This window comes from Arachis hypogaea, chromosome 18, assembly GCF_003086295.3.
Source record: "Arachis hypogaea cultivar Tifrunner chromosome 18, arahy.Tifrunner.gnm2.J5K5, whole genome shotgun sequence".
NCBI lineage: Eukaryota > Viridiplantae > Streptophyta > Magnoliopsida > Fabales > Fabaceae > Arachis > Arachis hypogaea.
Genome location: NC_092053.1, coordinates 86526655 through 86550128, shown reverse-complemented (window position 1 = coordinate 86550128; position 23474 = coordinate 86526655).

Genomic DNA, 23474 nt, shown 5'->3' with positions numbered 1-23474 from the left:
AAAATGTTTTAATTTTGAAATTAAATTGAAATTGAAATATTTGAACAAGATTTAATTTAAAAATCAAAGAAAATTTGGAATTGAATTGGAAAAAGATGAGTTGATTAAAGAAAAGATGAAAAATTTAAAGTTACCTCCATGCTGCCACACTAGCGTTTAAACGCCAGAGTAGATCTCCCTTCAGGGCGTTAAATGCCCAGCCAGGGCTCCCTGGCTGGTGTTTAACGCCAGGTTGATGCTCCTTCTTGGGCGTTAAATGCCCAGCCAGGGCCTCCTGGCTGGCGTTTAATGCCAGGCTCGTGTTCCCTTCAGGGTGTTAAACGCCCAGTCAGGACCTCCTGGATGGCGATTAATGCCAGGCCTGCTGTCTCCATGGGTGTTTAAACGCCCAATTTCCTTCCCTTTCTAGCGTTTAAACGCCAGAAAGATCTTTACTCCAGGGTATTCTGATTGCTATTTGATGCACCACTATTTCGTGGTGCATTTTATGCTGAATTGAGGGGATTTTATCACCTTTTCTCACACTTATTCAATGAAATAGCATGGTTTTGTAATTCTCCCTTAATTTGTGCTTAAATATGAAAACATGCTTTTTAGGCCTTTAATTTGCTAGTTTTAATTCACCTTTGATTCCACTAGATGCCTTGATATGTTTGTTAGTGAATTCAGGTTCAAAAGGCTAGGAATGGATCAAAGGAGTGAAGAGAAAAGCCTACAAAGTGGAGAACTCATTGAAAATCAAGGATTTGGGATGCATTCATCGACGTGCACGAGTGGAACGATGCGCACGTGTGGAATATGAAGTTGCATGGCGACGCGTGCGCGTGACATGGCGCGTACGCGTGGGAAGTAAAATGCCAATCGACGCATATGCGTGACCTATGCATACGCATCGCAGCTCGCACGTGACCTCATTAAAGTGAAAATGCTGGGGGCGATTTCTGAGCTTCCCAGGACCAAATCAAACTCATTTTCTGAGCCTATTACATGCAGAATTCAAGAGGAGTCAGGGGGGAGGGGGAGGAACACATAGTTGAGTTTTCATCATGCTTTAGTTAGTTTCTAGAGAGAGAAGCTCTCTCTTCTCTCTATAATTAGGTTAGATATAGATTAGGATTTCTTAGATCTAGGTTTAATTCATGCTTTAATTTACTTTTCCTTTCTAATCTCTTGTTCCTCTACGTTTGCTTTCTTAGTTTAGCATTTCATTCCTTGTAATTGTTTACCTTGTTGTTGATGCACTCTTGTTTCTTCTATTTTTCTTTAATGCAATTTATGTTTGGTTTCTTTTATTGTTGATTTGAATTGTTGTTGTTAATTTCCTTGCAATTGGTAGTGTAGATTTACTTTTCTTGGAATCTTATCTTGCTTTCCTTTTATGCCTTCCAAGTGTTTGATTAAATACTTCGAAGGATGTTAGAGTAGTTTTTTGTGTTCTTGGCTTGGGATGGTAACTTAGGTGAACTTGAGTTGCTAATGTCCAAGTCTTGATAATTGGTGTCCATTAACTCTAGCTTTCACTAAGTTAATTAGTGAGGTGGCTAGGACTTATGGATTAGGATTGGTGTAGCTCATTTGACTTTCCTTCACTTGTTAGAGGATGACTTAATGGGATTGATCCTTGCAATTATCATGTTGTGGTTAGTGACAAGGATAAAGATCCTTAACCATCAACCCTTGCCAAGACCTTTTTACTATTTGAATTTCATTTACTTTCTTATCATTTATCTTTCTTGTCCCTTATTCAAAACCCCAAAATATGCTTTGCCATAACCAATTAAGGGCCTAAAAAGCATGTTTTCATTCTTAGACACAAATTAGGAGAAAACTACAAAACAATGCTATTTCATTGAATAAGTATGAGAAAAGGGTGATAAAATCCCCGAAATTCAGCATAGAATGTACCACAAAATAGTGGTGCATCAAATCTCCCCACACTTAAGCCATAGCATGTCCTCATGCTAAACCAAGAAAGAGACAAGGGTATCATCATTCATTAAATGTAAACTAAATAAATGCAACCTATCTATGTGCAACTATCTAAATGAATGCAACTACTTGGTCAAAACAAAGTAATTCCCAAGAAAACCAATATAAGCATAAGGGCTAAAGGTATTAACAACCAAGCCAAACCCCCAATTGAATTGAATTATTGAAAGACTTTACAAACTTGCAAGAAAAGAGATGATCATCATGGAAACATGTAATTGAGCAATCGAACCCTCACCAGATGTGTATCCGCTCTAATCACTCAAGTGTATGGGGTTGATTCACTCAATTCCCTCCTAATCATGCTTTCCAAGATTTATTTTTCATCTAACAATCAACAATTATTTCATGTATGCATACAAATATCATGAGGTCCTTCCACAAGGTTGTAATGGGGCTAGGGTCAAGGTAAGGATGCATATGGTCAAGTGGACTTGAAATTTGAATCTTTGATAAGCTTAAACTTCCCACCTAACCTATATAACAACCTATACAATTCAAAGCTAACCTAACTACCCATTCTTTGCTTTTTCACACACTCATGCATTCTCTTTTTTATTACAACTTATATGCATTGATTATTATTAAGCTTCACTTTGGGGCATTTTGTCCCCTTTTTATTGCTTTTCTTTTTCTTTTTTTTTTTTTTTGATATATTGATGAGTCCATATTTGATGATATATTTTGACTTAATTTGGATAGATTCTAGCACATGAACTAACACTTAAGCACCAAAATAGCATACTTTTGCGTTTTGCCCCTAAATTGAGCCTAAATGTGAAAATATGCAATTTTATGCTTGAAATGAGCAATTTAATTATACTTTTATTCCATTTGATGCCATGACATGTTTGCTGAGTGATTTCAGGCCTTGGAGGCAAGAATGGATAGCCAAAAGTGTAAGAAAGCATGTACAAGGGAAAAAACATGAAGAAAACAAGGAAAAGCACACACAGTGAAGTGTGCCTGCGCACGAGTAAGTGTGCGTACACATGGGAAGAATTTTCATGTGTGCGTGCGCACGAACACCTGTGCATACGCACAGGTCAACATTCAGTCAAGTGTGCAGACGCACACATCTGTGCGTCCGCACAGGTCCCTGCACATGATTTTATTAATAAAACGCGTGCTGTGCATTTTCTGAGGCCTTTTGGCCTATTTTGGAAGGCTTGGTGCTAATTTTGGAGTGCCATATAAGGGGAATTCAACACATATGAAGGGAAGGCTTTTCATTAGGTAGAATTAGATAGAAAACACATTGTAGGAGTAGGAGTAGTGTAGATTAGGTAATTCTCTCTTAGGGTTTAATTTCCATTTCCATTGTAGCATTTTATAGCAAGCTTTTCTTTGGATTTTTGCTTCTTTTATTGTAAGTACTCTTGATATTCTCTTTAATTACATTGCTTTTGCCTTTATTTTCTTATGGTTCAAGCACTTTGTTTATAATTGAAATTTTTAGTTCTTGAAGTTTTGATTGTTGAATTTAATGTTTCATGCTTTCTTTATCTTTGTTTGGATGTTTATTGTTGGTATTGTTGATAGTTGGTTATAGTTTGTTATTTTTCCTTGCAACTTTCCATGTTTTACTTTTATGCACATAAGGTGTTTGTGAAAATGCCAACTTTAGAATTTGAGTAAATTTTCCCACCTTGGCTTGTGGTTTGAGTTCCTAGGATACTAGAGTCATAATATCCGACATTTAGTGGTAATTCTTGGGTAGTTAGTTAACTCTTCTTTCCATTGACGCTAGCTTTTTATCAACTTGTTTGGTAAGTTAGCTAGGACTTATGGATTAAGGTCAATTATGCTTGCTTGACTTACTCCTCGATGGTTGGGGTTGACTAGGCGAGATTGACTCATCATAATTACCATAGTTGTGGTTATGGCGATGATAGGATTCCTTGGATCCTCATTCCCAAGCCAAGGCCCTTTTATTGCATTTATAGCATTTTCACTAGTTTTGATCTTATTCCTTGTTGCTTGCATTACTTTCAATTTTGATCATTTCTTATTTCTTTAATTTCTTAGTTCTTTTAATCTTTAGTTCTTTGATTACAAAACCCCTTTTGTCCCCCTAACAACCGAAAGAGCAACCCTTCAATTGCATCCTAGGGAGAACGACCCGAGGTTTCATTACTCTCGGTTATTTTGTATTTGATTTAATATTTGATCTAGAGAATTCATTGTTGGGTTGGACTATGCTACTAACGAATTGTTTCAATTGATTCTAAACCGGCAATAATTCTCTTTATCAAATTTGGCACCATTGCTGGGGATGCAATTGAGTGCTAACTTTTGGTTGTTGTAAATATGTCGATAGTGTAAATAATTTACTTTTTGGTTATTTGGTTGCTTTTGTTAATATTTAGTTTTTTGTTTTTCTTTTTTATTAATGCCTTTTGCTTTTATTTCTTACTTTCTCTATGTGATATCACCCTTGTTGCTTGGAGCTTGGTTGTGCATATTTTGTAGGGTATAATGACTTCAAATTGGGATTGCATCAAGGAGTGGGAGAAGCGTTGGAGGGAGGAGGAATCTTCCCCATGCTACAACGAGCCAAATCCTTCCCCAAGCCCTCCCCTATATGAATATCAAGCCGAAGGATATGAAGGACACCCCATACATAACCTCCAACCACCAACCCTTCAAGTACCATATCATACACCTCCATGGAATCAAAATGTCTACACATCTTGCTACCAACATTATGAACCATCACTACCATACCCTTATACACCACCTCAATACCCTCATCCACATGACACACCTTCTAACTATACAACTTTTCTCCCAACCTTTGAACCTTTTTTTCCACCTCAATATGAAGTTTTCCAATCCTTGCCCCAAGAAAAACAAGGCCTTCAAGTATTCTTCCAAGAGAAAGAAGGGTTCCGAAGGACACAAGGGGAGTTCATTGCTACCATAGCTGAAGCGATGAACCGCTTGGCCTCCCTACGCTCAACCACTCAAGACATTTCTCTTGGAGAAGGTGGAAGATCAAGTAAGGAGTGTAAAGAGGAGGAGAACATGGAGCTTCAAGGAAAGGAAGAGGAGCTAAGGCAAGAATCGCAACAAGAGGAGGAAGGTAAAGCTAGTGAACCGGAAGAGGTAAATGGAGAGTTGAAGGAATTTGATTGAGAAGTGGATTGCATCAACAATGATTTTTTGTCCACCTTGGTCAACCTCCTCAATGATCTAGGAAAACCCCTCTCTCTTGAATTTGAGAGAGAGAGGGAAGAGCTAAAAAAGAATGGTGAGGAAGAGGTAGATACCCGAGAAGTGGAAGCAATTGTGCAAGAGCTTAATAGGATAACTCCACCCCAAGGACAAATTGAGTGGGTAACAAATTGGATCCTTTTACCGTTGTCTTTTGGTTTAAAGGGTTATTGGCTTTTTTTGCTTTGCTCTCTCTTTTTTTTTTTCTGCATGCTTATAATTTTTTTCTTTTGCAACATGCTTTTTCTTTTGCTTTTTACTGCTTTTTCTTGCTTCAAGAATCAATTTTTTTGGATTTTTTAGATTACCAATAATACTTCTCCTTTTTCATCATTCTTTCAAGAGCCAACATTCTAAAATTTCAGCTTCAAATATGCACTGTTCATTCATACAACCAAGCATTATCAACTCAAGGGGCTTCTTGGAGTGTTAAATGGTGAAGGAATGGGTGTTGGTTGTCAAAGAAATTCATGGAAAAAGTGGTGCAAGGCCCAATTAGGAGAAGTCCAACATTCAAATGTGTTCTTCAAAGGTGCTTGGAGAGGTTGTTCATCCAATGGCACAAGTGAAGGTCAACAAGAGGATAATAGAGAAACCAAAATGTGGGATCTGGGCATACAACGCTACAACAAACAAATTTGGATCCCAATCGTTTGCTTGAGGTTGCTTGAGAGCTTGATGTAACTTGTATGGGATCTCGAAGGATTTTTGAAGAGCAAGCATGGGTGGCAACTCAAGGACGAGTGGAAGCATAAGCCACCATGACACAAACTTCACTCAAAAGTCCAACTTGAGGACTTAAAACCAAAGTGCTAGGTGGGAGACACCCTACCATGGTAACATCTTTCTTACCCTTTCTCTTTGTTTATAGTCTTGATTTTTTGCATTTTTGCTTATCTTAGCTAGCTTAGGTTAGTTTCATTATGAGTTGATAGCTTAATTTTTAGTAAGGATCATGATTTTGTGATGTTTTGAATGTTTGGGGTTGATATGTTGATGTACTAAGGGTTGGTACCTTAGTTTTGAAAAGGAAAAAAATTTTTGATAAAGGGCATCTGTGCGTACACACCCTGCTGCGCGTGCGCACAAGACTGCGATTTTCACCTCCTGTGCGAGCGCACGGGCGTGTCCGTCCGCACACCCCTTGCAGCGTCCTCTTGTCGTAGCGCCAGCAGACCCTGTGCGTGGGCGCTACCCTATTTTTCTTGATCTGTGCGTACGCACACGTCTTTCTTTTTGCGCCGTTTGTGCGGCCGCACGCCAAGTTGCTACCCCTCTGGTGGGAGCATTGGCATGGCTTATGCGCGTGAACACAACCCCCTATCTTTCCCTCTGTGCGAGCGCACGGACCTGTGTGCAAATCAATTGGATATTTGGGAGTCAATAATTCGTTAATTGAATTTGAAGAGTCATTTTGAATTATTTGATTTTTTAGATCTTGAATCTTGATTAATTTTTTTCTTTCGAAATTAATGGAAGAATAAATCGAGAAAAATGGAACAATTGACTGCTGAGCCGTATGAGGCAGGAAACTCTCAAGTACGGTTCTAAGGGAAGGAATTTATTCACCTATTTCGATCACAGAGAACAGGCCATTCGACAGGGAGATTCCGAAATTGCTGAGGCTTAGTTTGATCAAGCCGCTGAATATTGGAAACAAGCTATAGCCCTTACCCCCGGTAATTATATTGAAGCACAGAAATAGTTGAAGATCACAGGGCATTCTTAATTTAATAAAAACACTCTTTTTTTTAGTTCTATTTATATTATTCTATATACCCTTTTATATATATATATATATATATATATATATATATATATATATTATTTCCATATTTATTTTTATATTTCATATTTATCATACTATATTTATCTTACTAAATAATCTTATTTATATATTACGCACATATGATCCCTCTTCAAAAAAAAAAGTGTTCTGTGCGTGCGCACACCCTTATGCGCACACACACGTCTTGAGACCCCCATTGCCAGCAGCGCTTGCATGTCCTGTGCATAGGAACACCCCCAGATTTTGCTGGTGTGCATACGCACACACCTTTGTGTATATGCACGGGTCACGGTCTGGAAAATAATGAGAAAGGGTGCCCTATTGCACCACTCCTCTCCCCTTTTCTTCTTTCCTTCTCTCTTTTTCTACCTCCCTAACCAAACCCAGCCCTTCTTCCGGCGACCACCATCGCCATCTGACCAACCACCGCCGAAACCACCACCACCACCGTCGTCTCTCTCTCTTCTCTTTTCTTCTTCTTTTTTCTTCTTTCTTCTTTCTTTCTTCTTTTTCTTCCTTCTTTTTTCTATTATCTGGCAAAACTCCGTCGCCATGAGCCTTGCAGTGGCTAACACAAGTGCCACTGTTGCCTATCCCTTTCTTTTCTATTCTTCATCTTTTCAATTTTCTTGTTTTAATCTTCCCTTTTATGCTTAGTTGCTTGCTTAATTTTCGTTTTCTTTATTTAACTTTGGTTATTTAGCTTAACTTTTGCTTAAGTGCTTGTTTGTTGCATTGCAAGTGTTCAGATTTTTCATTTATGGGTTGCGGATATTTGAATTTTTGCTTGAATTGATGAATATGTTCACTGCACTCCATGTGTTTGACATAATGCCTACATGAACTTTTTGTTTAATGCATGTGTTGTCGTGACCATGTGTGTTGGACTATATCTTTGTTTGGCATTCTAATCATGATTATGAAGATATCTTGGATTGGAATTTCAATAATGTACTTGTTGTTTGTTGCTTTGAGTTGCTAACACCAAATGAATATGGACATTGATATTTAATTTCTTGTTTGGTGAAATTTTTAACAAGTACATATTGAATTCAGTGAATTGAATGGAATTGCTTGTTCATCATGATTTTGAAGTCAATATAATCATATAACAAGGTACTTGCTCCTTGTTAATGCTTTGCATTTGTTTGAGTTGACTTGACTTGATTCTTATCAAGACTTGTCACTTTTTGTAGAAAGCACCTTCCCATATGATTATTTGATTATTCTTAAGGATGAATAGGTAGTTATCTTCATCATTGCATTGGTTATTGTTGGTTGTGCTATTTTATATTAATCTTGGACTTTCACTTGCACAACTTCAATATCCAATAATTCTTACATTCAATTCACCTTTGTTGTACTTGCCTAAGTTTGCATGTGCTTAATTGATGCTCATTCATCGCTTGCATCTTAGGCCTATTTAGTTGAGGAACTCATGCTTACTTTTTCATTGTGTGGATGCCACTTTAACCGGCCGTTGTGTGTATTCCACACTACTATGCAAAATTCCTCAATTAGATGCTTATTTACTCTCTCCTTTACCTTTTTGTGCTACTTGCCCTGTGATTAGATGCTTATTTACTCTATCCTTTACTCGCTCCTTAATTAGTATATTTGGTTAATTTTTTACTGTACATGAAGTGTACGCGTGAAAAGCAAAAATGCCAAGTGACGCATATGCGTGACCCACACGTACGCGTTGATGCTCGCACGTGACTTCATTAAAGTGAAAACGCTGGGGGCAATTTCTGGGCTTCCCAGGCCCAAATCCAACTCATTCCAGAGCTTATTACATGCAGAATTCAAGAGGAGTCAAAGGAGGGGGAGTCATAGCTTAGTTTGGTTCATGCTTTAGTTAGTTTCTAGAGAGAGAAGCTCTCTCTTCTCTTTAGAATTAGGTTAGAGGTAGATTAGAATTTCTTAGATCTAGGTTTAATTCATGCTTTGATTCACTTTTCCTTTACAAATTCTTGTTCTTCTACCTTTCCTTTCTTAGTTTAGTATTTTAATTCTTGTAATTGTTTACTTTGTTGTTGATGCACTCTTGTTTCTTCTATTTTCCTTTAATGCAATTTATGTTTGATTTCTTTTATTGTTGGTTTGAGTTGTTGTTAATCCTTGCAATTAGTAGTTGTAGATTTAAATTTCTTGCAATCTTACCTTGCTTTCCTTTTGTGCCTTCCAAGTGTTTGACAAAATGCTTGGAAGGATGTTAGAGTAGTGATGAGGAAAAAATGATTCCACACAAACTCACCGGCAAGTGTACCGGGTTGCATCAATTAGTAATAACTCACAAGAGTGAGGTCGATCCCACATGGATTGATGGATTAAGCAACTTTAGTTTGGTGATGAATTTAGTTAAGCGAATAGTTGATAATTTGAGTGAAACTTGATTAACAGAAGTAAAATTGCATGGAAATTAAAAGGGAGAAGGTAAACTGACAAAATCGTAAAGTGCAGAAGAAGTAGATTGCATGAAACTTAAAATGTAAGAAAGTAAAAGAGCTGAAACTTAAATTGCAAGAAATGTAAATAACTGAAACTTAAAGTGCACGAAATTTAAATTGACAAGAAACTTAAATTGCATCAAGAATAAAGGGATTTGGGTACTGGGATTCAAAATTTAGCTGGAAAATATAAATTGAAGTAAATCAGAGAACAATGAGATGAAGAGATTCAGATCAGGATCTCAGTAGCAAAACAGAAATGGAAAATTGCAGAAGACTCAAAACAGCAAGAAAGCTTAGCTCAATTATGAAATCCTAAAAGAGAAATTGACAATTGAAGAAGAGTAATAAGAACAAAAAGAGAATCTAGATCTCAATTACTCTCTTGTCAAAACAGAAAGGAAGAAATTGCAGAAGAAGTAAAATGAAAGCAGAGAAGAAGATTGAGATCCAATTTCCAATAATTAGAACTATAAAACAGGAAAAGCAAAAGATGATTCTCAGATGAAGAATTTCAATGGAGTTCTTCAATCTGAATTCAAAACCCAAAACAGAAAATAGAAGTTGCAGAAGAAAGAACAAAAAGAAAGAAAACTTAGATCTAATCCCGACTCCCAAATTCTAAAGAAAAGAAAAATTTAAAAGAGAGCCAAAAAGAAAAGTAAAACAAAATGTGAAGTAAAGGTCCCTCTCAAATCAAAATTGCTCCTATTTATACACTTTCTATTTTCCGCATTAAGCATTGGAAGTGGGCTTTTGTTGATTTGGATTTGGCCTTGAATAAATGGATCAGGTGCTTGGTGGCTTGGGTCTCCTCCCAGTAGAGCGCTCGGTTCATTTATTGAACGCTGCGTTCACTTCTCTTGGTGCGCCAATTTGGTGCGCAATGTGCTCCTATTAGCGTTCCCTTAGTGAATGCTAAGTTCACTTCTTGAGCGCTCTCCCTTGGCTTCTTTGGTACGTAGCACCATTTGGTGTGCTTATTCCCTTGCCTAGCGCTCCTTTTTTGAGCACTAAGTTCACTATTTGACCGCTGCTTAGTGCATGGACAGCACAAGCCTTGCTTCCCATCTCAAAACCCACGAAAAAGGTGACTAATTGAGCGCTACGCTCTAATTTTGAGCGCTACCCTTTTGCTGAGCCTTCCTTGGTGCATGCCTCCCCTTCATGAGTGTTGCCTTAGTGAATACTGAGTTCACTTATTGAGAGCTAATTAGTGTACAGATGGCATGAGACCTTTGCTTCCAAGCTTGATTTCCACGAAAACGTTGGAAAAGTGAGTGCCACGCTCAATTCCAAAGTGAACGCTAGCCATTGCTCTTTGAGCGTGGCGTTCCTTTTCTAAATGCAACTCTTTACTGTTTCTTCCTTTCTTCATTTCTTCATTTCTTCACCTTCAAGCAACCAGACAACCAATCAAAGTCTCACCAAAATTATAAGATCTTTGCATCATTCATAAAATCAATTAATTCTAGCATAAACCTTATGATTTTGTGTAAAATAAATGATGTTTGATTGATTCAAAATAATCATGAAAATCTACTCCAATCACTTACTTATTGTGCAAGAAAGTACATAAAACCTAATGAAATAAGTGAAAAATGCTTGTAAAACTAGCATAAGATGACTTGTCATCACAACACCAAACTTAAATCTTGCTTTTTCCCAAGAAAGCACTAAACATGAGAAGAAATAAAACAAAACAGAGAAGTATATACGTCCTTATTTAGCAGGTAATAGAATTTGGACTATGGGGTTTTATGCAGACAAGATGCAGCTCAGTTATTCTTTGCTGATAGATACGACATGTCTCTTTGAGGATTCACTAGAGTTGCTGCTATGTTACCTTGTTCTTTTGTTGATCCCTTTTAGACTTTTTCTTTCTTTCTTTTGCTTTAGAAACTTATTTCTCAATGATAGCTCAGTGTCAAATGTTGCAGCAGCCGTTTGGCTCAATTTTTCTCAACACTTTTTCACTACAGACACTTGGCTCACAATTCTTCTTAGGAACATTGATGCCCAGCACCTCTTTGGGTCACTAAATACTTTATAACTAGGTTGCTCTTGATAATGGACTTTCGGTTGGTAATCCTGGATTAGTTAATCCAAGTTACTGAGTTTTTAAAGACTCCTCAGAACCTAATTGTCCAAGCATATCCTAGTACAAGAAGCACCACAGGCATATGTCCTAAGGTCCAAGCTATTGGTGTCTAGCCTTATTATTTGTTTCTTTCATGCTTGTTGCCAATCCTTGGCTTTTCTTTTCTTTTTCTTTCTTACTTTTCTTCATTTTCCAAGTATGTTCATTAATAAAAGGTTTTATAACAGCAACTAAGTTCACACTACAAGGAACATTCTATTCTGCAGCTTTTATTATTGAGCTTATCATCTAATCAAGAAGTTACCACCAAAAGTCTTTATTCTAATTCCTACTACATTGGAAAATCACTTTACATTTCAAACATTTTCTCTTATTGATGCAAAAGGGAAACAAGACATGAATTTAATGTAGATCAGTGATAACAAGCATAATGCAGATCCTAATAAGAAATCTACTCAAGATATGAAAGTGAAGAATCTAAAATATTTGGAGGCATATCATGTTTCAGATTTGCATAATCCTTATTTAATTAAAACTATAAAAAGGACTCCACCACCTCTAGTTGTTGTGCTATTTTCCTCTGCTAGATTTTCCCTTCTTCTTCCGCTTCTTGCTTGTTTCTTGGGGTTTCTCAATAGGGCATCTACGATCCCAAATGTGCTCTACTTGATCCCAGAGCCAGCATCCTTCAATCCTTGTTGCATGTGTGCTGCATTGTTCTTGGCTTTTGCTCTCTGATGGTCTACCAATTCTTGGTATTGAACATATGGCTTGATCTCTTGGTTTAATATTGGCATGCCACTGACTACATAATCTAACTTTGCTTGAGTTTCTATATCATACTCCATTCTGTCCAAGTTCCTATGCTCTCCAATTGTATGATATATATTCTTCCATTGGTACAGATTTTGGATGTACTCTCCTTGCTTGGCTTGTTGTAGGGACAATCTATTAAATGATTTTTGAGAGTGTGCAGATTGTTCCCTTTGATTGAAACTCTCTCTGTTAATCCAGCATCTTGAGCTAGAAGTTTTCTTATTTCTCCATCATTTGCTACTGCCAATGCTTTTGTTGCTCTTGGGATTTCAAGTACTGCTCTTGTTGCTTTAAATATTGCTCCTGTTGTTGCTCCTGTGCTCTCATATATTATTGAGGCATTTCTTTGATGGCTCTTTGCATTTGGCTTAGGTCCATTGCACCAGAAGCTTGTTCTCCCTCCACTTGTGGTCTCCTCCTTCTTCCTTGAGCTCTTTTCTCCTCCTCAGTTTCAGTGATACCATCCATTTTTTGCTTGGTGATTCCTCTGCCTCCTTTTACCCGATCTATATCTGCATCCTCAAAGAGTACTCCTGCTCTATTGCACAGCCTCAGAATGGTACTTGGGTGACCAATTCTGCTTGATTTGCCAGTATCCTCAGCCATCTCTTGAATGCTATCTGCTATGAGCTGTGGGACATTGACTTCTCCTCCCCTAAGTATGCAATATATCAGAATTGCTCTCCTTATTATTACTTCAGATGTAGTTCCAGTTGGGAGTATGGACCTTCTCACTATCTCATACCACCCTTTGGCCTCAGGTATGAGATCCATTCTCTTCAAACGGCTTGGAGCCCCCTCTAAGTCCCTTTCCCAATCTTTGTCTTCAAAGCATAAACCATGTAATATCTCATCAGGATCACTCTCTCTTGCCATTCTTTCCTCAAAGTTGGTTTCTCCATAGGGTATTACTCTTATCTGTAAGACTCTCATGATGGATGGTGGGCTAAAATCTACCTCAACCCCCTAACATAGCTCTTGTAGAGAGGGCTGGTCTTGCTTGACCTCACAGCATTTGCATAGAACCCCCTTATCATGGTTGCACTTGTGTTAATGAGAGGTTCACATAGAAGTTCCCACCTCCTCTCTACAGTTATTCTTCTCATGATGGGGGTATTCTCTATCTTTCAATCCGAAACCCATCTCTGGAATGACTTTCTTTGATTCCATTAACCTGTGATATATTAATTCATGAAATTGAGACTTAAATCTCTTGGTATCATAGGTTGGTGGTTCAGTTTCAGTTGGTTCCTTTCCTTTCCTTCTTCTGGAACTTGATAAAGCCATAAATTAGGAATACAGGAAGGGAGAATAAAGGATGAACTTTGGTTCAGACACGGTTTAGGATGGAGGGAAGAAAAAGTTGGGTATTATGTGGTGTCTTTGGATAAGAGGAGAATGATGTAAATGTTATGAAGGACTTTTATGAAGAAAGCAATGGTATGTGGCTTAAGAAGTGTTACTACCAATTTATAGAAGGGAAGGCATTGTTGCAGAAAGGCATTGGTTCGGTTGTGTAGCAATGAAAGGTGAGGATTGAGCATGCCTTTATTGAAAATTCACGGAATGGACAGCTTGCATGTAGAGATAAATGAAGACAAGGATTGCTCCTTCATTGTGCACATGGTTCGGCCTCCTAGGAGCTGATTCCTGCAGCGTTGTGCTTTCCAAGCATGCACATGTGACTTGCTTTTCTCCTTGGGACAACCGTGCATGCATGAGTTTTGTCCTTTCCTCAAATTTCATTATTCCTATCCACGTGAATCAAGGCAATAGTGAGCTCAAACTTTAAATTCAATACGGTGGTGGTTATCAACTGAAGAGTAATAAAGAAAAACCAAATTTGCTATATGTTCCTTATTTATGAAAAACCAACTATGTCCCTTAGGAATTGAACAAAATTTTTTGTGAACACCAAACTTGTTTTCTGCTAAGTGCTTCATGTGAAACCTAATGAATGTCTATCATAATTAGTATATTCATTATAAGGAACATTTTATTTTCTACCTTAATGCAATAAACTCATAAAATGATGTAATATATGGTTTATCTATTTATGAATTTGAGCCTTTGAGCAAAAGTGATTTTCTTGAAATTCATAGCATATGTGGACACCAAACTTAATGTTTGGCTATATACTTCATTGGAATGAATGAGTATATATCCTAAAATGGTTATATGATCAGCATGCTTGAAAAGCTACTTTAAAGTGCCTTTAGGCATACCAAATTTAGGAATCAAACATATGCTTCAAAATGATGTGTCTGCTCATGAGAGCCTAAATTTATGCTAGAAGAACCATTAATTATTGAAATTAAAACAAAAGCAAGGATATTAAATCATGGGCTGCCTCCCATGGAGCGCTCTTTTATTGTCACTAGCTTGACATTGGTCCCTTGTTAGGGTGGCTGATGATTATGGTGCCCCAGTTTGTCCCCTTTCATTATAAGCCTACTTCCTGTGTGTTGATGGTCAATCTCCACAAGTTCCAGTGAGAGTATCTTATTGATAGTGTAGTAATCATCAGTTTGTGGGCCTGTCTCCAACTGTTGGTATATCAGTTGCACATTGTCTCCTTTAGAGAACCCTTCAGCTAGGATTCTTTTGTTTCTCCACCCTTTTGGAATCCTTTTCTTCCTCTTCTTTCCTTTCTTTGGTGGCTCTTCTGTCTTTATAGTAGGCTTTATATCAGGGTCTGTCTTCTTTATGATCAACTCCTCACTTTCTCTCTACCTTCTCTTCTCATTCTTTTCACCTTCCTTTCCTTTTTTTTCTCAATTGTTTGTCTTTTGCTTCGGAGGTGAGCTGATAAGTGCTTCATTGGGTTTTTCTTTCCAATGTAAGTCTTCTTCTTTAACCCTTGATGCGGGCAGAAATTGACGAATTAAAAATTATTAAAATATATACGTTGCAAGTATAGTTCTTAATTCGCCATAAATCCGCCTATCAATTTAGAAAGGTGTCATAGAAAATTGAATTTAAAATACTGGGAGTATGAATCCCAAGTCGTCTCCCAACGAGTTGCAGAAAAGTGTGCTATTCTATTAATCAAAAGTTTTCAAAAAGATTTGAATTGGGCAAACAGGAAATTAAATTAATGAATTTGAATAATGTAAATAAAAGCCTTGACTGGGAATTGATTAGTTGGAATCCCTATTATTGTAGGAATGCTCTCAGGATTAATTAACAATCAAAGGTTATCCTGTTTAGTTATCCTTCACTAGGTGAAGGAAAGTCAAACAAGTTGGAATGCTACGTCCGTTCACAAGTTGCAATCCACTTAATTAAAAGGGATTGGTGTTAGTGATTAGGAGGTAATCCAACCATAAACCCAATTACAATTTTTTCTTTCAAGCCTTCCAACTCAAGGGTTCCTTTCAATCAATTCCCCATCAAGTTAGGGAACTACTCACTCATTGTAAAGGTAAAATTCATAGCATATGAAAAGGAATTAAAGAAAGACATTGTGAATAAAAATTAAAATAGTCAATTAAAAATAAAAGTGATCCTTGTATTAAATAACCCTAAGAATATTCCAATGGTAAAATTAACAAAGCAAAGAACATGGAAGAGTAAACCAAGTAAAGAAAACAAACTAGAATGACGAAGTCTTGATGAGGTAATAACTTTTCTCAGTGTTCCAATGCTAAAAAAAGTAAGAGAAACTAAAATCCTAAGAACTATGAATGTGTAGAGAGAAAACCTAGAGGAGGAGTAAAACTAGATCTAAAAACTAAAACTGTGTAGAATGAATGTTGTTTTTGGTTTTTGCATGTTCTCTGGCTCTAGTCTGCTGTTCTGGGCCGAAACATGGGTCAAAATAGGGTCCAAAATCACCCCCAGTGATTCTACAAATTATGCAGATCGCGCATGCCACGCGATCGCGTCACTCATGCGGACGCCTCATTCGTGTTTCGCTTCACCACGCGGGCGTGTCGTCCACGCCTCCGCGTCGCTCGTGCTTTTCCATTTCGAGCGGTCGCGTTATCCATGCGGCCGCGTCACTGTGATTTGTTCTTCTCTGCGCGGTCGCGTCGTCCATGCGGCCGCGTCACTTCTCGCTGGTCATCTCCTCAATTTATTGTGTTCCTTCCATTTTTGCTAGCTTCCTTTCCATTCTCCAACTCATTCTTGCCCTATAAAGCCTGAAACGCTTAACACACAGATCACGGCATCGAATGGGATAAAGGAGATATAAAATGTATAATTAATCGTCTCTAGGAAGCAGTTTTCACTCATGTAATAATTTCAGGAAGGAAATATAAATGCATGCTACTTTAATGAATAAGTGGGTCAGGATCATGATAAAACCACACAATTAAACATAATATAAACCATAAAATAGTGGTTTATCAACCTCCCCACACTTAAACATTAGCATGTCCTCATGCTTAATTGAAGGAGATAAAGTAAATAAGTATGAACATGCAGAAATTCATGCAATGCAATGCAATCCTATATATATGAATGCAACTATATGATTCTTGCCCACTTTATCAAAAGTAAATAAGCTCTTCAAAACAATTACAAATCAAATTCCACTAATTCTATCATTATACAGTAAGACAGATAAAAGTGCAAGAAGATAGCTTATGAAAGCAGGGAACATGAAAATTCAAGCATTGAACCCTCACTGATGATGTATGTACGCTCTAATCTCTCTAGTGTATAGGGTAATCACTCTATCTTTCTCTAATCATGCTCTCTAACTTTTGTTCTTCTCCTAACCAATCAACAACAGTTAATATACCAATGCAAATATCATGAGGTCTTTTCAAGGTTGTAATGAGGCCAAGGTAGGTAGGGATACATGTATGGTCAAGTGAGCTTATAAATTGAATCTTTAATTAAACCAAGCTTCAACCTAACCTGTATAACTTGCATAACCTTAGAATTCGTACCTAGCTACCGAGAATTCCCCTTTTACATTCCATACTCATGTATCAACTTTTTATTTTAATTTTTATCATATGTGCATTGATCTTTGAATTCTCAATTCAGCATTGGGGTAATTTTGTCCCATTATTTATTTATTAAAATTTTTTTTTAATTTTTTTTAAATAGAAGCAAAAATAAACATAGCTTATCAATGCACATAGATTTTTAATTCTTATAGTTTTTCATGAGTAGGTATCCAAATTCCCATTAAATTATCATGACACATTCCCTTAATAACTTTTGTTCCCACAATTTTCCATACTTAACTAGCACACACAATTCTATCTTAAGCTAACCAAAGATTCAATTTCGAATATACAATTGTTTTTCCGCTTAAGGCTAGTAATTTGGTGAAATATAGAACAAATAGGATTTAAAGGCTCAAAGTGGTTAACAAAGGTAATTGAAAAGGGTAGGCTTAATTTGGATAAGTGAGTTTAAACAAATAATGGCCTCAATCATATGCAAGCATACAAATATAATAAATATTGGACATATAAGATAAAACAAAATATAGATTACAATCATAGAGAAGTAAACACACAAGAATAAAATAATTATGGTTAAATAATGTAACCATGCATAAAGGCTCAAATCTTCACAGGTTGTGTGTTCTTTAGCTCAAACATCATGTTCCAAATACAACTTCAAGCAAATTTATCATAAAAATTTTAAAACTTAGTGAAATTTGGTTCCAAAGATAGAGTCTTAGAAGAAACTTATTGTCTTTTCAATCAAGTAGAGCATGCATGCAACTAACCTATTACTATCCAATTTATCCTATTCTATAAAAGAAAGAAAAACTAACTAAAATATCCTAATTTATTGGTGCTAGGGAAGAGAAATTACCTCCGGAAGTCAGGTACTGACCGACCTCCCCACACTTAAGGCTTTGCACCGTCCTCGGTGCCATCTGTCAGGAACAGGGGTGGGCTGGTGGCAGTATCCCCACAGTCGGGACCATCATGGTTCCCTGTGCTGGTAAAAGAAATGGAGTCCGGGGTGTCTGAGTCCTTGAAGTGTCCCTTGAGTAGCTCCTTGAGGTGTTTGAATCAGCGCTCGTTACGGCGCTCTCTTAACTTCGCTTTCTGTTCTTGCCGATCTAATCTTTTGATTATCTGCTGGAGCAGTTCATCTGTGGTAGGTGCTTGTGGTGTTGAAGAAGGGATATTTTCAACCGGAGCAGTGGGAAGGCTTGTAGTGGCTGTTGGAAATCTGAGGTACTTCCCATCGGGGACATACTGATCATCCCATGGAAGCATGGCTTTGGTGTCTCCAGCTCTGTAGGAAACACCGGCTGCTGAGACAAGATCTGAGACCAAGGCGGGAAAAGGTAAGTTGTTTGTACGTGTCCCATGGCATTCCGGATATGTCTTGGTAGATTCAGAGGCTGGTCTGTAAGGATGCACCATAGTAGAACGGCCATGTCTGCAGTGAAGGAGGACTCGTGAGTGCTCGAAAAGACGTAATGGGACATGATCTGTGCCCATACGCGAGCCTCCAAGGTAAGTGCTGAAGCCAATATACCCTTAGGGCGGGTATGATGGTATCCGTAGATCTAACGGCTGCCAGGTAGTGCGATAACTCTGAGAACAGCTTCCCAGTCAAATTGGTACATCTGGCGCTTGAGTGCGGTTTCTTGAAAGGTGTCCAATCCTTCTGGAATAGGGAGAAGACTCAAAGCTTGTTGAATAGCCTCTTCTGTAATAGGGACTTGCTTCTGACGGACAAAGACAGACTGCAGGGTAGGCAGGTAGAAGTTAGAGTAGAACTCGACTACCTAAGAAAGATTGGCCTGCTTCTGATGTCTCTATAGGAAACCCCATTGTCTTCATTCAATTTGCGGCTCAACAAAAGTAGCAATATTGGGTGGGAGGATAAGAAGGTGTTCGTTGTTGTAACTCCTTTCAGCCAGGATGGGGAACATATGCTCACAGTAGCGATTTGGAAATCGTGTAGTGTCCTTTGCTGGAAAGGCTTTCTCCTTTTCATCAACCTTGATAATCCTCTTAACCCTTTTTGTTGAGGGCTTGACTGCAGTTGAAGAAGGCTCTGCCACTAGTGCTCTTTTAGTTCCTCTTCTTGCTGGTGGTTTGGGAGTAGCTTTCTCTTTTCCTTTCTTGGTGGCCATCCTAAAAAGGGAAGAGAGAATAGATTGAATCCAAAGAGATATATAGCAATGAAGAGAACGAAAAAGGATGGTTGTAAATGCACATTAAAAGGTAAATGATGTCAACACACGCTCATGAGTACATGTGAAAGATCATTAATGGAAATAGTTAGTTCATATGATGACAAGTGAATGCAAGGTGTTTATTGGCATGCCGGCAAAGGGCATGAGTAGCATAGACTAGGCATTACTTTGTAACAAACCATCATGTTTGTATTGACAATTAAATTCAATTAATATAATAGTAAAGGGAATTTGTGAAAAGCAAGCATTGAATAGTGGAATAACATAGAGAAGTGCATAATGCGATAAGGGCTTTTTTACAAACACATAGCATGCATGGTGAAGAAGGTATAGAAAGTATTAAAGTGAACATGCAAGCAACCCTTTAAAGAAAATAATATATAATTGTCAAACAATTTGCAACAATCCACAAGCATATAATGAAAAATAATGACTCAAATAAAATTCTAACACCATGTAAAAAGGAAAGAAGAAGGAAGAAGATATGAATAATGAAAAGAAAAAAGAAAAGAAAAGAAAATAACATATAAAATAAGAATGATAGAAAAGAGAAGGATGAAGAAGAAAATAAAACCTTGTTAATGGAGGTGAGGGAGAGAGAGTGAAAGGTGAGATAGAAGGAAGAGGGGAGGAGGAAGAGATAAGGAGGGAGAAGAAAAAGTAGGATTTGGAGAGGAAAAAGATATGATAATTAGCAAAATTAGGTTGAGCTGTGCGGCGCAAGCGACGCGATCGCATGGGGCACGCGGTCGCGCGACTTGCGCTTAAGGTGAGGGACGCGGTCGCGTCGGTCACGCGGTCGCGTGACCCAGTTTGTGCTAGTGGCGCGAGGGTTGCCTCGCACTCGCACAACTCTCTGTTCAAAATCATTAAATGCCAAATTTTAGGTGACGCGATCGCGTGGGCATGCGATCGTGTGAGTGGGCAGTTTATGGGGTACGATGCGGCCGCATGGGGCACGCAGTCGCGTGGGGGGGACTGCACGTCCAGCGCCAGTCTAGCACCACTCTAGCACAACTTTCAGCTGTGCACTCTTTCTACGTCGAAAATCAGGGCACGCGGTCGCGTGGGAGGTCATTATGCCCATACGACGCAGACGCGTCGGCGACGCAGTCGCGTGGGCTGATTTGTGCCACTAGCACTCCTCCAGCCACGCTCCAGCATGACTCTCTGTTCGTTTTTAATTTTTCTCTCCTCTCCTTGCCACGCGGACGCGTCACTGATGCGGTCGCGTCGCATGGCACCTCCCCCCCCCCCTTTTTTTTAAATATGCAGATGCAGATGCACGAAAGTACTGATAAAGAGAAGAGTTATTGAATATGAAAAACTAAAAATAAAGAAAAGAACGATCATACCATGGTGGGTTGTCTCCCACCTAGCACTTTGCGTTAACGTCCGTAAGTTGGACGCTCCACTAGCTCAATCTTCTGCTATGTGGGGATCTTCCAAAAGGAAGATCTCAAGCTCCTTGTTTTTCTGAATCTTCTCACCATGGTATAGCTTTAGGCGTTGTCCATTAACTTTGATAAGTTCAGAACATGAAGGATGACTTAGGTGATAAACTCCGTACGGTTTGGCCTTCTCTACTCTGTATGGACTTTCCTATCTGGATCTCAACTTGCCTGGCATGAGCCTCAGACGATATTTGTAAAGGAGGACTAAATCTCCAGGTTGGAACTCTTTTCTCTTGATGTGCTGATCATGTGCAGCCTTCATCTTTTCCTTGTATAGTCTTGAGTTCTCATAGGCTTCTAGGCGAAGGCTCTCCAGTTCTTGCAGTTGCAACTTCCTTTCAGCTCCGGCGTTCTCCATCCCCACGTTGCACTCCTTGACTGCCCAAAAGGCTTTGTGCTCTACCTCAACAGGGAGATGACAAGCTTTTCCATAAACTAAGCGGAATGGACTCATCCCAATGGGTGTTTTGTATGCTGTTCTGTATGCCCAGAGTGCATCTTGTAGCCTGGTGCTCCAGTCCTTTCTATGAGGTTTGACTATCTTCTGCAAGATACGTTTTATCTCTCTGTTTGACACCTCGGCTTGCCCATTGGTCTGAGGAAGGTATGCTGTTGCAACCTTATGAATTATCCCATGCCTCTTCATTAATCCTGTTAGTCTCCTGTTACAAAAATGGGTGCCTTGATCGCTCACGATTGCTCATGGTGATCCAAAGCGACAAATAATGTGGTTTCTCACAAAGGAAACAACAGTGTTAGCATCATCAGTGTGGGTAGGAATTGCTTCCACCCATTTGGAAACGTAGTCCACAGCTAATAATATGTAAAAATAACCATTTGAATTTGGAAATGGACCCATGAAGTCAATGCCCAAAACATCAAAAATTTCACAGAAAAGCATAATTTGTTGAGGCATCTCATCCCTCTTGGATATATTACCAAATTTTTGGCATGGGGGGCAAGATTTACAAAATTCAGCAGCGTCTCCAAAAAGAGTACGCCACCAGAATCCACCGTCCAAGATTTTTCTAGCAGTTCTTTGAGGGCCAAAATGTCCTCCACTCTCAGATGAGTGACAGGCCTCTAAGATGGACTGGAATTCCGATTGCGGCACACACCGTCTAATTACCAGATCAGCGCCACATCTCCATAAATATGGGTCATCCCATATATAATATTTAGACTCGCTTTTCAGCTTGTCTCTTTGATGCTTAGAAAAGTTAGGACGAAATGTGCGGCTAACTAGATAATTAGCTACAGGTGCATACCAGGGAGATACCTCAGATACTGCTTGCAGGTTATCAAATGGAAAATTATCATCTATAGGAGTAGAATCATCCTTAATATGCTCAAGGCGACTCAAGTGGTCTGCCACTAAATTCTGGTTACCACTCCTATCCTTTATTTCTAAATCAAATTCTTGTAATAGCAGTATCAAACGTATGAGCCTTGGTTTGGATTCCTTTTTAGATAATAAATACTTTAAAGCTGCATGGTCCGAATACACTACTATTCTAGTACCAAGTAATAAGCTCGGAATTTATCCAGAGCAAAAACAATAGCAAGAAGCTCTTTTTCAGTAGTAGTATAATTGGACTGGGCATCGTCTAAAGTCTTAGACGCGTAAGCAATAACAAAAGGATCCTTACCTTCGCGCTGAGCCAGCGCTGCTCCTACTGCATGGTTAGAAGCATCGCACATGATTTCAAACAGCTGGCTCCAGTCTGGTCTTCTCACAATTGGAGCTTGAGTCAGGGCAGCCTTCAGCTTATCAAATGCTTGCTTGCTACCTTACTAAAGTCCTTAATAAATCTCCTGTAAAAACCTGCATGGCCAAGGAACGAACGGACTTCCCTCATAGAAGAGGGGTAAGGTAAACTAGAAATAACACTCACCTTTGTTGGGTCTACAGAAATGCCATTATTAGATACCACATGTCCTAATACAATCCCTTGTTTTACCATAAAATGACATTTTTCAAAATTCAATACAAGGTTTGTATTAACACATCTATCTAATACTCTAGATAATCCATCTAAGCAAAGGCTAAAAGAATCACCATAAACGCTAAAATCATCCATAAAAACCTCCATACAGTCCTCAATAAGATCAGAGAAAAGACTCATCATACACCTTTGGAAAGTAGCTGGTGCATTGCACAAGCCAAAGGGCATTCTCTTGTAAGCATAAGTCCCAAAAGGACATGTAAAAGTGGTCTTTTCCTGATCCTCAGGAGCTATATGAATCTGAAAATAACCTGTGTAACCATCTAAAAAAGCAATAATGTGATTTACCTAATAGGCGATCCAGCATTTGATCAATGAATGGAAGTGGGTAGTGATCCTTACGGGTAGCTTGGTTGAGACGCCTGTAATCAATGCAGACTCTCCAAGCATTCTGAACTCTAGTTGCTATGAGCTCTCCATGCTTATTCTTCACTATAGTGACTCCAGACTTCTTGGGCACCACTTGTACTGGGCTAACACATTCATTGTCTGAAATGGGATAGATGATACCTGCCTCCAAT